The following is a 15,510-nucleotide window of genomic DNA, read 5'->3' as shown; positions in this document are numbered from 1 at the left end:
GTTTGTTGACCGTGGCCAGAGAAATACTCAGGGATGCCTTTGTGGACTCTGCTCGCCTGGTGTTTCTTTCCTCCTAACATAGAATATTCAATTCCGGGGACAAGGTTGGGAAACGTGTATATATATATATATATATATGCTGGCGAACAAAGACCAAGAGTCCAGGTGGTTGGCCACCATACTCAATCCCCAGCTTGGCCCTGTCATAGTCTCACAGGGGATAGCTCATGCTTTTGCTAGATACTATGCTTCCCTTTATGCTGGGAGGGTCAAGGGGAAGAAGGAGCGGGAGCACCCTATGTTGTTGGACATCCCTTTGACTAGACTTTTTAAGGAGCCGAGGAAAGCTTGGACCATCCCTTAGTGGAGGAGTTTCTGGGTTCCACACTCAGGGGCATGCTCGTAACCTACTGGTCAGTGTGCCACTCCCACCGCTGCTGCCGATCACTCATTGGTACTGGGACTGCTATAGTTCACCACCCCCCAGTGATGTAACTCTCTATTCTATTGTCGCTTTATTGTATTTTTCTGTGGTTGTATTTCTTGTTCTGTTTCTTCTCGCCTCTCCTGCTGATTTGACTCAAAAACATGGAGGGGCAATGAGACCTGTTGCTTATTTTACTGTTCTGTTCAATCCAGTAGTTGTCACTTGTCCTGGTTGTCTGAAGTTGATTGCAGCTGTTTGCTTTGCAATTGAACAAAGTGAATGGCTTTTCATGGGATATACACACTGATTGTGTTTGCTCCTGATTCAGTAGACGTTTTGCCTCCCTGTGTCAGAACTCTGCACCTCACAGTCACCTTATGAGGAATGAACAAACCATACAGGCAACTGAAGACATCTCGATCAGAAGGTGTAATCCTCTGAATTCTATAACACGGCTACCGGTTCCAGCCCGCAATGGAGATAATGATGAGCCCTAACATGACCATGTGAATGTTACGGAATTCACCTCCCCGGCCGCCATCACACCTAAATGCTCCTTTTTGCAGCCTTGGGAGTCCAACTGGCTAGCTTCTTCTCGAATAAGACCATTAGCATTCAGGACACTTTTCCTGCGGTGGCGGGAGAGGGTCCGCTAGACCTAGCATTGGGCTCTCCTAAGGTGATCGCGGGACAGCCCACTTTGATGACCTTTCCTCCCGCTCCATCTCCTCCCACCTTCCAGGACCTCTCATGGAGACTGTAGTGCCACCACTCCCAAAGTGCGCCAAAGGCAAGCCTGTCAGTACCTAATCGCGCCCAGGGCCAGGAACCCTGGCCCCACCACCCGCCAAAGATACACCACCGCTGAGCTTCAAGCCCTGGGCCTGGAACTCCTCCGCATCAACTGTTACCGCACCTCTCCCTGATCCATGGAAGGTCTTGTCACCTGCCGGTACGGCCTCTTCACCTGCAACATTGAAGCTCCAGCATGCACTAAGGCTACCGCAATGTCTACCACGACCACCCTGGACCATCTCCACTGCCCCCTACTCCGCGCACAATCTCTCTGCAAGCACGCCACCAAGATTTGGGACCCTATCCCTTCCCTCACCCCGACATCTTCCTCACCGAGACCTGGCTCAACCCCTCACCCATGCCCGACATTGCCACAGCTACACCTGACGGCTATAAGACTGCAAACACAGACTGCATCTACAAGCACAGAGGTGGAATCACCATCATTCATGGAAACCGTGCACTGCACTGTCACCACGATCATGGTACATCTCCATTTCCAACTCCGAGCCAACAGCAAAACCACCATCGTAGTCCCCCTCACCTACAGACTTCTGAGACTTCACCCCAGCTTCTTCAACGACAGCCCAGATTTCATTGCCCCACACACCATTTACTCCGAAAACGACATCTTCCTTGGAGACATCAACTTTCACCTCTACAACCCCAATACCAACGTCGCCAACCTCCTGGAAAGCATGAGCAACATCAGCCGTGCCCAACTGGTCACCAACCCCACTCACATCGTAGGATACACACACTCTACCCGATCTTCACAGCACGCAACCGACTCAAGTACAGTCATGTCACCAATCTCACCTGGACCGACCATGATATCATCCACTTCACCATGTCAGGAGCCCCCAGCTCTGCACCCAAGCTGCCCAGCATGTCACAGCTCAGCTGGAACAAGTTCTCAGTGAGTCAATGAATCAACGCACTCAAATCCTCCTGCCCTCACACCGCAATCAACCTAAAACAGACGGTTAAGAACTTCTCCTCCTGGATCTCCGACTGCACTGACATTGTTTCCCATCAAACCCACCAAGCTCATAAGGTCCTGCAAGCAAGCCAGTTGGTACACAACAGGGCTAAGAACCATGAAGTGCACCTGCAAGAAGCTCAAAAGGAAATGGCGTACCACCATGGAGCCCGCGGACCGAACAACATTCAAAACTGAGTTCAACCAATACCACCAACTCCTGAAAAAGATAAAAAGAAGCACCCTGGCCAACCGCATTGAAGCAAGCTCCAACCACTGCAAGGAACTATTCAACAGCCTCAAAGTTTTCTAGCTCCTCTGCTGCCGAAAACAACATCACCCCTTCACAGGAACTATGCGACTCCCTGGCAGACTTCTTCCACAACAAGATCTCCACCATCTACAGAAATTTCGAACCCCAACCTCCTCAGCTATCTCGACCCCCATGAATGAGGAACACTAACACCTGCTCACCACCTGGGACCAGCTCACCATGAAGACACCTCAGCCATCAAGATCTCTGTCTATTTGCAGCACCCATGGACCCCTGCCCCAACTACATCTTCAACCTTGGGAGAGAGATGATCAGCTGTGAGCTAAACGCCATCCTCAATGCATCCATCACCACGGCCACATTCCCTGAAGAATCGAAGCACATAGAAGTCAAGCCCCTATTCAAGAAACCATTCGCCAACACCAACTAACTCCATAACTACCACCCTTATCTCCCTGTTCCCTTTTCCTGCCAAAGTCCTCGGAGGCCATCAACCGCCAACTCACAGAACACCTGGATTACAATAATCTTCTGGGCACATCCCAAACCGGATTCCACACCAAGAACAGCACCTAAATCGCCCTGATAGCAGGCACAGATCAGATCAGATCCCTCCTCAACCAAGGAAAAATGGGAGCCCTCATCCTCTTTGACCTCTCAGCAACATTCAACACAGTATCCCACTACACCTTGATCCAAAGGCTTCACATCATTGGAATCCAATGAGATGTCCTCAAGTGGATCCCCTCCTTCCTCACAGGGAGTATCCAGAGAATCAGATCTGCAGCGTCCCTCAAGGTTCTTCTCTCAGCCCGACCCTGTTAAACACCTACATGACTCTCATGGCCAACGCCATCTGATCGCACTGACTGAACATGATATCCTATGCCAACCATACCTGGCTCATCCTCTCACTGTCAGATGACCCCTCCACCATGCTGACCAACTTCAGTAAGTGTATGACGGGCATTGCCAAATGGATGAAACCACTGGCTGCAACTCCATACTGAGAAGACAGAAGTGCTGATCTTCGGGAATAGCACCTTCCCATGGAACAAAGCCTGGTAGCCCCCCGAACTAGGACCCACACCCACTCCGACCGATAATGCCCGCAGCCTTGGCATCATCCAGGACAGCAAGTTCACCATGAAAAGACAGATCAATGCAATCTATTCCACCTGCTTCCTCACCCATTGCATGCTTCACAAGATTTTCCGGTGGCTCTCCATCGATACCAGATGCACAAGCCCTGGTCACCAGCTGACTGGACTATGGCAACGCACTCTATGTAGGAATCACTGCGCACCACAAGAGATTGTAAACTATACAGTACTCAGCAACTAGACTCATCCTAGACCTCTCTAATCGGCCCCGCATCACCCCCCACCTCAAGAAGCTTCACTGGCTCCTCATTCAGAAGAAATACCAGTTCAAGATGTTGTACCACAACTTCAAAGCCCTCCACGACACCAACAAGGGACTAGTGTACATCAACCACTGACTGAATTTCCACCTTCCCTCAAGACATTTGCTCTCTGCCTTCCTCTGCCTCACCAGCATCCTCCGCAGCAAAAGTGGAGGAAGGTCCTTTCACTACCTCACTGCAAAGTCGTGGAGCAACCTCCTCACTTCACCTAAGGACCTAATGTCTGCTGGAATTTAGGAAAGGACTCAAGACCTAGATGTTCAATGGAGCCCCCTGCAGCAGCACGTTCAGCACCTGTATACCCTCACTGGTGATTAGTCATCCTACATAAATCTATATTGATTGAATGAGACATCTGGACACAATGGCTTCTCTGTTGAACTCTTTATGCGCTACACATCTGATCTTATCTCTCATATGGGTTCCATGTTAAATCAAACCTTCAGGGATGGTGTTCTTTCTCAGGACCTGCATGGGGCTGTGATAGTTGTCCTGCTTCAGGAGGGCCAGCCGTTGGAGGAGTGCGCATGATATGGCCCCATATCCGTGATCAACACAGAGGCAAAACTCCTGGTGAAGGTCGTGGCCAATAGGTATGGCTAGAATAATCCTTTCTCTAGTCCACTGGGATCAAAATGGCTTTATGCCACAAAGAGGTACCAGACACGGTATTAGAAGACTTCAAATTTCCCATGCGCATTTCACAAGACTATAGGTTCAAGCCACCCTCGTCTTAACAGACTGATCATTGTCTGAGACTTTTGCAATCCAATGTGTTATGTAAATGTAAATGTAAATGTGTTGTATTTGTATAGTGCGAACAGTAACCCGTAAGCATCCCGGTGCTTGTACTCCTACCACAAGGGAACCCCTCCTGGCTTTTCCTTGTGAGGTGTCCACTCCTGGGCATCCCATGGTGAAACCAGGCATCCCTTGTGCATCGGGGGCCGTTGTGGAGACTAAGCAAGCTATTGCCCAGAGTTGCAGCGTTTGCAGTTATGAGACCGCGATGCCAGTTATCAACACTTCTCTTCACCCTGGCCAAGGAACCACTGGAAATCTGGGTCAGGAAGGATGTGCAGTACTGTGGGATCTGCTGGGATTAAGGTCATGAAGACTACGTAGCCCTATGTGCAGATGACATAGTGCTGTATGCGAGTAGGCCTGCCACTTACGATCCCACAGGTCCGAACTATGCTGAATGTGTTTGGGGATGCCTCAGAGCTGAGTGTCAAATGGAGCAAATCTGTGATTGTTACCCTGTGGGGAGAGGTGGGCCCAGGGTGCAGGGGATCTGGGGGTGTTCCGAAGATGCAGTCCGCATTTTAATATCTGGGCATGTACATTACCCAAGATCCGGCCATATGTTGGGAGCTTAATGGCTTCCGGTTACTGCCCAAACATGGGTCCCATCTGGATAGGTGGAGCAAATTGCCTCTCTCTATTATGAGACGGGGGAGCAGCTTTCAGAGGATAGCCCTTCCACAGCTGCTCTAAATGGACGGGAGGCATCACCAGAGTCTCAATTTCCAAATGTGTCCAATCCTCATATGACGGGGCCTAGGGGAGGCGCATGTGCACCTTTACTACAGGGCAGCACAACTTTTTCCCATACACCTAGTACAACGTGTATTTGTAAAGCGCGATCACCCAGAAGGGTACCTTGGTGCTGAATAACAGATGTTTGTTACCAAACACAATGGTACTCGTTTTATTGACCCAAGAAGGATGAAAGGCTGAGTGGACCTGCCAGTCAAACACAGGCCCCTACATTGGATGCATTAGTCCACTAAGCCACCAGACCCAGCATGCTGGTTCTTTGCTGATCGACTGGACCCTTCAGTCCATCTGGGATTGGAATCCATAGTCCTAGCAAACGTCTTTACAATCTGTATGGCCGCATATTCCGTGAGCTTTCCCTCTGATCACGAAGCTCCTGCTGAGGGCTGGGCCACTTTCAGATTCTCCTTCACGAGCATGCTGTTGGATAAACAGGATATTGCAAATAACTGGAGGTCCCCCCTTTCCCAGAGGAGTGGCACGGGGAATGAACGGTGTGCAGTGGCAGAAGAGTCAGTTTATAAAGTCTGGGGGTGCCCCCAGACATACAGGTGGGTGGTGGGCCAGCTTTCACCCCCTGCCAGGTGGACTGTGGGATGCCTGAAATTGGGTGGAGGGTGTGTTGCATGTTTTCTTTGTCTATACAAAAGCAATAAAAAAAAGTTTTTAAAAAAAAGAAGTACTCCAGACAAAGACTGGACTCTTGCCACATGAAGTGATAATGGGCAGAGCAATGAGGATTGCATACATACTTTCAGCAGTGCTTGTGTCAATAACTGATGATGTCATATTATATTACTGCAAAGGTTTAATTCTATGATGTTCTACAGTTACTATGACTGTGTAGTAGATCAACCAAACTTCATAATACAGAGACTGAGTCTTCTTATCTAATCAGTAAAGGTTGGCTCGGCTCGCACACATTACGGCATCTAAACCCCTAACATTACAGAGTTATAGATGTTGTCAGTAACCTCGAACATGACCACTCTCATTCCCAAGGACTTCCTGTGAACCGATCTAACCTTTTCGATTGTCACTTTTGTATACCCAAGGTGTCGCAAAGAAAAGTTACAAAAATCATTTTTCAAATCTTTACTGAAAAGATCTAACCGTTGGAAATAAAATGTGAGCTGAGGAAGCACATCGTTGTTACAAGCATTATTAGAATGATGAAAAACACAAACCATTCAACCATGTCAATTTTTCCTGATGTTACTCTGATCTATCACTAACAACTCTACTCTAGCAAGAGCATATCAGGAATACCTTTCTGCCACACCTGTTGGAATGATCTACCTGTTGGAATGATCTAACTCCATACCTTGGTATAATGTGCCAGGAAGCTGGTTTCCGTGCATTAACAAATGCACCAGTCTGAGTGTACAGGCCTGCATACTTCTCTTGCACAGGTTTCTTGTTTCTCAGGATGAAGGTCGGGGCCTGCGGGGCTGCATTTCAGTCACAACTTGCAGCAGCTTCTATGATAAGTCTAGTATGAAGTGCTTCTAACCGACATCGGCATGGACGCTACTTAAATAATAAAACACCAGCCTTAAAGTGCTGTGCCAGTGTCTTTAGTTCATCTGGCAAGAGAGTCCTCTCCTATGAGCACAAAAATAAAACCAGGGCATTGTGTTCTAATATGTGTGACCCTGGAACTAATTGTGCAGCCTACAGGGCACATTGTCTACTAGGAATAAATGTGTGCGTGGCATATTCTAGTGTTAGAGAAAACCTGTGCAAACCATTATTGAAAAAAGATGCGAAGTTAAAAAGGAAAGTGAAAATGGAGTCTAAATGTAATGTCTACCATGGTTAAATGTGTCTCTCGTCAAGTGAATTTGGCAACCGCTTTGACAAAAAACTCCATGCATTACACTACAACCAGAAGACAGGATCCTGGAGAAAAAGCATGTCTGCAAATGTCTTGAGACATGTTAGAAAGGACCATATCAAGTTGTGCTTGTGACTAACACTGCTGTGAAGTGTGCCCAGTCCTGCAGTGGATCCACACTTCTCAAACAGGAAGAGTGAAGATGGCAAATCACAACATAGGGAAAACAACCATTGATTCAGAGTCAAACTCAAGTTTGCAACATAGTTCCAGAGGGAGGAGAAGTTGGAGAATAAGTTGAAGTTGTTGCTGAAACCGGAGAAGTTGCTGGTGCAAATGAAAGTGTAGAGCCTAGTGAAGGTACGAGTAGCAAGTTTCAACTTGAGAATCAGACCGAAGAAATAAGCAGCAAGAAATTGTCTCTGATTCAGCTCATGAAAAGCTCCAGCTGAAAATACGAGTCTCTAGGACCTCAAGGTGTAGAAACCAGTTCAGTGAGTTGAGTCGCTGATGCTGGTCAAAGCACCCGTTCGTCTGTGAATGAAGAAGGGTCAACAGTAGTCACAAGTAAAGAGGCAAGAGTTGTCTCATAAGGCTGTGAAGAGCACTTGTAAGAAAAGGCATTGGAAGAATGAAAGATCAGTGTTCATATGAGCAGAGCCAGAAGTAATTGAAATAGATTCAGAGAACAGTGATGGTGAATTGCCTATTGCTAAAACAGCAACAAGAAAGAAAATTCTGAACAAAAAGTAAGCTTCATCGAATTACAACTGAAAAAACCTTTGCCAATTCTTCTTGGAAGAAGAGCCTCCTTAAATGTTTGCAAATCCTGATGGTTCTGAAATAATGTTATGAATAATTTCTCCCTTTGGGTATGTTGGGTTTCCTCACAAGTTGAAACACTGACAAATAGGAAACGTTTAATTAGTGGTTTTAAGTACAATATCTATGCAAATAGGTTGTATGAATATTTTAAACTTATGGGAGTCATGAATTGTATGGTGTGTACTTTTCCCCCTTTTGTAGGTGAAGGAGCTATGGATCTACAGCTACCTATTTCTTTCAGCTTTTCCTGCACTGTTTTTGTTAGTATATTTAATAAGCAAGAGTCTCTCGCTGGAGGCCCTTCCTGTTTCCGAAGATGCTGGGAATAGGGTAACCTATAGTAAATATTTGAATACAGTTGCATAAACTAACCCTATTTTTAAACAAACTAAAGGATACTATTTGTGTAGATTGAGTAAAGTGCATGATTGTGTTAAAGAATAATCTAATGAGAAGAGAGTGAATATTTTGTGAAGCTAAGAAGATGAGAAGTAAATTAGAGAAAACATTAAGCTGTAAAGGAATTTAGGTTTTCAAATTTACATCCAAGGTTTAGAATGGAGCGTGAGAGAAAGGGGTAATTGTACATGGTGCAACATGCATCTAGGTCAGTAGTTCAGTTAATCGAGTTTGTGGGAAAGAGTGAGTGTGAAACCAGTTATGGTGTTAGTGGTGATTTTCTGGTTGGTGAGGAAACCTTCCTGAAAGGAATGTATTATGTGTGTGGTAAAGCTATCATTTCAACTTGGCTGGTAATTGGGTGGGTTCTTGTTATTTGGCTTTAGTACTCCCTAGGCTTTATCATGCAAATGAGATTAATTATGCTGTTGGTTGAAGAGCGTGAGATGTAGTTTTGGGCAGATAGTTTTAGATGTATTAAGAGCTATGGTGCCACCTGTTGAAGTGGCTATGAATGTTGTGAATATTAGAAGATTGTCTACGCTGGAGGATTCAACCGCTTCTAATACAGCTGGTGCACTAACACAAATCAACACAGAGTTAACTGCAATGCGTGCAAGGATAATGCAAAATAGCTTAGCGCTACATATCATTCTCACAAAGGAAGGCAGTGTTTGCAGGGTTTTAAAGGTAAAAGAATACTGTACCTTCATCCCAGATAACAGCAGGGTTACTAATGCTTATGAGTTAAACAGAACTAACAGTTCTCGTGAAGACTAAGGCTTATGGGAAGTAGTAGGTTCCTGGGTTAGTGAGATTGGAAAGGATTTTTAGTAAGGTTGGTAAGTGGATTTATCGTTTGTGTGGAGCTGTGTTTGAGGATTATGCCAAAACCTGCAATTGTGTTAATTTGTGCAATTGCTCTGTTTTACTTGTTCAAATTTTCTGAATTAATATTTTTGTGGGTGTTAAAAGAGAAGGGTTTTATCGAAGTGGAATAATACTGATCTGGAAGATACCAGAGATCGGGTGTATAATAAACTGAAACTGTTGGAGGTATCGAATCGCAAGCAGAAAATATTGCAGACTGTATTCTGCTTTTTTGTGCATTTTAGTGATTATAATGTTATTGTTAATGTTAATGTTATTTGTATTTATAAAGCGCAGACTGATACCCGAAGGTGTTCTGGCGCTATGAGAAGACCTACTGTGAGCTGAGCAGGGGAATAGCCAGATTCGATTGTAAACAGCCATGTTTTCAGTGCCTTTCTAAAGGGCAGGAGGTTGGGAATGTTTCTTATATTCAGCAGTAGTGAGTTCCACGATTTAGCCGCATTGATCGTGAAGCTCCTTCCTCCCCAGTTCGCTTTTTTTACACGAGGGATGCTAATGAGCTTTTGGTCAGCTGACCGCAGTACTCTGTTAGGCTTATACCAAGTAAAGCGTTGTTGAAGAAAGTTAGATCCTATGCCACGAAGAGCTTTAAATACCAGACATAGTGCCTTCAATTTGGTGCGTTTGCTGACAGTGAGCCAGTGAAGTTGTTTATTTTGGTTGAGATGGATTTGTATTTTGGTGTGGCTGTAATAAGTCTGGCGGCTGCATTCTGTAACATCTGCAGTTTGTTCATTGATCCTTTATGAACAGTAAAATAAAGGCTATTGCAATAGTCTAGTCTTGACCTCATGATGTAAATGTGTAATGTATTGGCATTTATATAGCGCACTACTTACCCGTAGGGTCCCAAGGCGCTTCGACCGCTGCGAAACCCTTCCTGGCTTCCCTGAGAGATGGTCCCTTAATGGGTATCTCCAGGGTGAGACCAGGCATCCCTGGCGGTCTGGTGGGGCCGTTAGTGAAGATGAGGCAAGCTAATGCCCAGAGTTGCCGAGTGTGATCGCTGATCAGAGTGGGCACCGAGGCGAGAGAATTATCGAGTCCGCTGACCCTGGTCCAGAAACCTGCCGCGCCGGGAATCGAACCCTGGTCCCGGGCCGTCCTCTGCTCTCGGGTCTGCCGCCTCTAACCAGTGAGCCACACTACTTCACAGAGGGCAGATACTAGAGTTTGTTGTGCTTCCTTGGGTAGTAGGGGCATGATTTTTTTGCACGATTTAAGGATGTACGAGGTGGTGGAGGCGACCTGGTTTATTTGGTCCCTAAAGCTCATTTTGTCATCGATTAAGATACCAAGGTTCTTGACCTTTTTTATAGGGACAGGCAAGGATTCCATCTCCTCTGGCCAACAACTAGGGGTCCAATAGGTGGGGTCATTTCCAAAGAGACAACCTCCGTCTTACCAGAGTTAAACTTCAAACAGTTGTGGAACATCCAGTCTCCTACTGCTTTTATACACGCCTTTAATTATGATGCTGTTTCGTGTAAATTCTCTGGTAGTATAGTCACGACGATTTGAGTGTCGTCGGCGTATGAAGTTAGGGAAAACCCAAAACTTTGAATTAGGGGGGCTAAGGATGATACATAAGCATTAAACAATGTCGGGCTTAGTGATGAACCCTGTGGCACACCACACGGCAGGGAAAACAATTTGGCTTTAAATCTATCTAAAGTGACTATTTGGGTTCTATCTGTGAGAAATGAATTAAGAAGCTCCCATGCATTGTTCTTGATCCCCAACTAGTCCAACCGGTCCACCAACAACTTGTGATGGACCGTGTCGAAAGCCGCAGATAAGTCTAACATAATCAGTACGGCTTTTCCCCCATGATCTAGAATGGTTCTAATCTCTTCTGTGGACTTCAGGAGTGCCGTTTCCATACTGTGGGCCACTCTAAACCCATATTGAGTTGGGTCAAGGGCCTGTGAGTCCTGTAAGAACCTGTTAAGTTGGGAGTTCAGATTACTTTCTTTGAGTTTTGCGGGGGAGGGGTAACCTGGAAATAGGTCTAAAGTTGTTGGGATCGTATCCAAATTCGCCTTTTTTAGGAGGGGTAGGATGGATGAGTGTTTCCATTCCTTGGGGAAATTATAGAATAATCAGAGGGGATAGGTTTAGTGAATTTATAAAATTATGTATTATTAACAACATTAAAAAAATAGATATGCATTTGAATTTACATGTGTACACTTATCTACTGTTATTGCCTGTAGAAAAGATTTTGCTATGACCTGATAAAATACCTTTTACCGGCTTATGCTAACTAGGCCTCAGTTAGGCCTCAATGCCATCTTGTCAAAGTGGCTGTCTCATCCTGCCTGTTCACCATTTATTATTTCTGCTGTGCACAGTTAATCTAACTCATGTTTGCTTATTTCTGTTCTCGCTCTTCTTGAAGAAAACGTTTCCAACACAGGCTCAGTAATGTTTCAAGTGCTCAAGGTCTCTTCAGCACAATTGTTTTTATAACTAGTTTTGTTCTACCAGCTCTGGATGACTTCAGCATTCTCTAGCTGAATCAATATTCATGTAGTGGGTAAGGTAGAGTGTAATGCTTCTTATTTATATGCTTGATTTCTGTAAATTATTTTTTTGCTCACACCTCGATGAATGTCACTGTTAATGTTAGCCTGATATGATTTCCTATATAAACCCTTGAATCTTGGGGTGAGCCGGAGAACCCCTAATGACTTTCCTATGATGCGAGAGATGCTGTCCGATTCTTATTGATTTTGCTGCTCATTTGGGACATGGAATAATTTGTGTCTTTGTCTATAGGTCTGTAGTGTCTTGTTGCTGAGAGCCTTCATGGCAATGACTGTATGCATCTGCATTTACAGTTTCTGTATTGTGCCTTGTGAATTTTTGTAAAATCTTCCTACATTTTCCAATTCTACCCTGTTCTCTTAGTGAGTCTGCCCTTTTTAATTGGCTGTATTATGATATGCTGTGTAGTGCCTTATCTTGGGGACACATTGCCTAATGAAATTGAGGTTTACCACTGTCACCAATTCATCCACCTATGGGTTGAGGTGTCTTTTTGGGTTGATTTTAGGGGCTCCCCATGCCCAAATTACTAATCATAAGCCAAAGTACCTGCAGTGTTCCAAGCCAGGGAAGAACAGAAGTAGACTGACACAAAGGGCTCTGGTTCATTGTCATTGTCTCTTTTGCTTTGTCAGGGCTCTGCCTTGGCCCACTTGGAGCACAGAGTGCAGCTTGAGCGCAGATGCACTCTTGCTTCTCCAGTTCTGGAAGCAGTCAGTCTGAACGCAATTTATCTCTTTTGTGTCTGTGGTTGCTTCCTTGTTCTTCTTTAGTGATAGTCTCCAGAATAGCATCTGGATGTGCTGGCGATCCATGCGGAGGCGAACAGGCGCACAGGCCACAGTCCCATGATGCATCGATCTTATCACGCTCCAGGGGGGTGGATACAGTATTGTGAAAGGCCAGGCATAACCCTATTGAGGTGCAGGCGACAGGTCCTCCCACCACTCTAGCTCAGGAAGGCCCATCAGCCTGGTGATGGGTATTAGGATGTGCGGGGCACACTTCAGTTTCTTTTATGTGACTGTCTAGAGTGAAAGCACAAACAGGTCCTGTCAATCTAAGTCAGACGTTGATTCCACAAGCAGCCAGAGGCACAGGATGGTTAAACAAGAAAATGGCCACTTTCTAAAAGTTGCATTTTCAAACACACAATTTAAAAACCACATTTACTAAAAGCTGTGTTTTTATATCCTGAGCTCGGAGAGCCCAAAGTCCAAATCTCTAGCTCTTCCTAATTGAAAGTTACACTTATAAGCAGTTACAAGGCAGCTCCAATGATAACATATGGGAGTACTAGTCCTTTCTATTGTAAACAGGCATTTACAATGCAACGGTTTGGCCTTTGCAAAAGTTAGAGCTATTGGCATTGTAAATGACAAAAATTGTATTTATATGTTGGTTTTGAAAACCGATAAATAAATGGCATTGTAATTTACATTGCCAACAGCTTAATCTCTCGCAAATGTAAGACCTATTGTACCCTACTGGACGAGCTCAGCAGACAGCAATTACTACCACACACACCCAGAGCCACACACACACACACACACACACCCAGAGCCACACACACACACCCAGAGCCACACACACACACCCAGAGCCACACACACACACACACACAGAGCCACACACACACACACAGAGCCACACACACCCACAACCTAGAGCCACACACACCCACAACCCAGAGCACCACACACACCCAGAGCCACACACACCCACACACCCAGAGCCACACACACCCACACACCCAGAGCCACACACAAAAAAAACAGCGGAACGCCCACGAATCTGCTCCAGCGAAGAGTGACACATCTCTCTTCCAATGGCTAGCCTCCATTTATGGAGCTAGCCAATGGAAGAGAGAGGCGAGACAAAGCCCTGTACTGCTAAAACATAAGATTTCGCATGCGCGAACACTGCTGCGCAGTGCTACGCTAGGCGAAACCTAAAAACAAAATTGGCAGTCTTTCACGATCGGGACATGAAAAACACACCAGTACATGTCCTAACTTCATACACTGCACCTGCCCATGGGGGTACCTTGGGCCTTCCTTAGGGATGCCTTGCATGTAGTAAAAGCGATGGTTGGGGCCTGACAAATAGGTGCACTTGCTAGGTCGACATGGCTGTTTAAAACTGCTCTCACAGACACTGCAATGGCAGGCCTGAGACATGTTTACAGCCCTACCAATGTGGGTGGCACAACCAGTAACGCAAGCCCACTAATAGCATTTGATTTACAAGCCCAGTGCACACACAGTGCACTTTACTAGGGATTTACAAGTAAATCAAATATGGCAATCCTGGAGAACCAATCAGGATTACAATTTGCTCAGGGAGTACTTGCAATTTAGCACTGATCAGCAGTAGTAAGGTGCCCAGAGCAGGTGTGGCTGGCACCGATTGGAGGTAGTGGGGAGGACGCATGAGGTAGGGGGTAGGACGCATGAAGTAGGGGAAGGTGTGGTAGAGGGGAGGATGTGGGGGAAGCAGCTATGAAAAAATAAAATTCAAAACTTACCTTTTCGCCGCTTCCTCGCCAGTCTCTTCTCCTTCAGTCCTGCCTCGCTCGGCCACACTAGGCATACCCAGGCTCCCAGTCAGCCAACCACAATGCTGCCTTAGCAGCATTGTGATTGGTCTGAGCACCGTTTTTCGGTGCTCAGACGCAGACTGGAGGCCTGGGCATGTTCTCCACATTGACTGCAATACAGTCTGCATGGAAAACATGCAAAGAGCACAAGACTGTTTTGGGCGGCCTGAGAGGGCCGTCCAAGCAGTTAATTGAGCACTTTAGGAGGGTGATACCACTCCTCCCCTGCCCCGCCCCCTCACGCAAAACCGTGGCCGATAGTTATTATCATTTTGATTTCTCTGTCTTTCTCTGCAAAAAAGGAGTGGGGCAATGCTCCTCTGCCTTAGCAGAGGAGCCACCACTGGCCCAGAGTACATAAACCAGCAAAAACGAAGTCCAGCTTAACACCAAAAGGCATGAAGACCGAGGAAACTATGCCAAGGATGCCAGGTCTAACAGTGCACTGGTCCATGTCCTAAAAATCTTGGAATTTATGAGTTGTAATGAAGGAGATTAAGGGTGGGCGTAAAACCGTTTCGCGGGCGAATTTGCGGATTTTCCACGATTTCGCAATCCGTGAATCTCGCGAAATCGCGGTAAAATCCGCAAATCAGCGGGGACGAATTTTCAGCCAAGCAAGGGTTACAGCAGCAGGTGCAAAAGTTGAACCTAATTTCTTTGTAACCTTTTACAAAAGGGTTACAAACAAATTAACTTCAACTTGGACACCTGCTGCTAATTGCTTCCTGGCGCCTCGTTGCCTACTTGCAACTATTCTGTGACCCTGCTCTGAGCCTAGAAGCAGGGTCAGAGAATAGTTACAAGTAGGCAACGAGGCACCTGTCCAAGGAATTAAACCTCATCAGGAAGCACTTACAGATATAAAAAACAGGAAGAAGGGAGAGGATGGCAAATACACCCATTTTGAGTTGTCAGGAGGGGTTAAACTAAAAGAGACCT

Source organism: Lissotriton vulgaris, chromosome 4_1 (genome assembly GCF_964263255.1).
Source record: "Lissotriton vulgaris chromosome 4_1, aLisVul1.2, whole genome shotgun sequence".
NCBI lineage: Eukaryota > Metazoa > Chordata > Amphibia > Caudata > Salamandridae > Lissotriton > Lissotriton vulgaris.
This window is presented reverse-complemented; position numbering follows the sequence as displayed.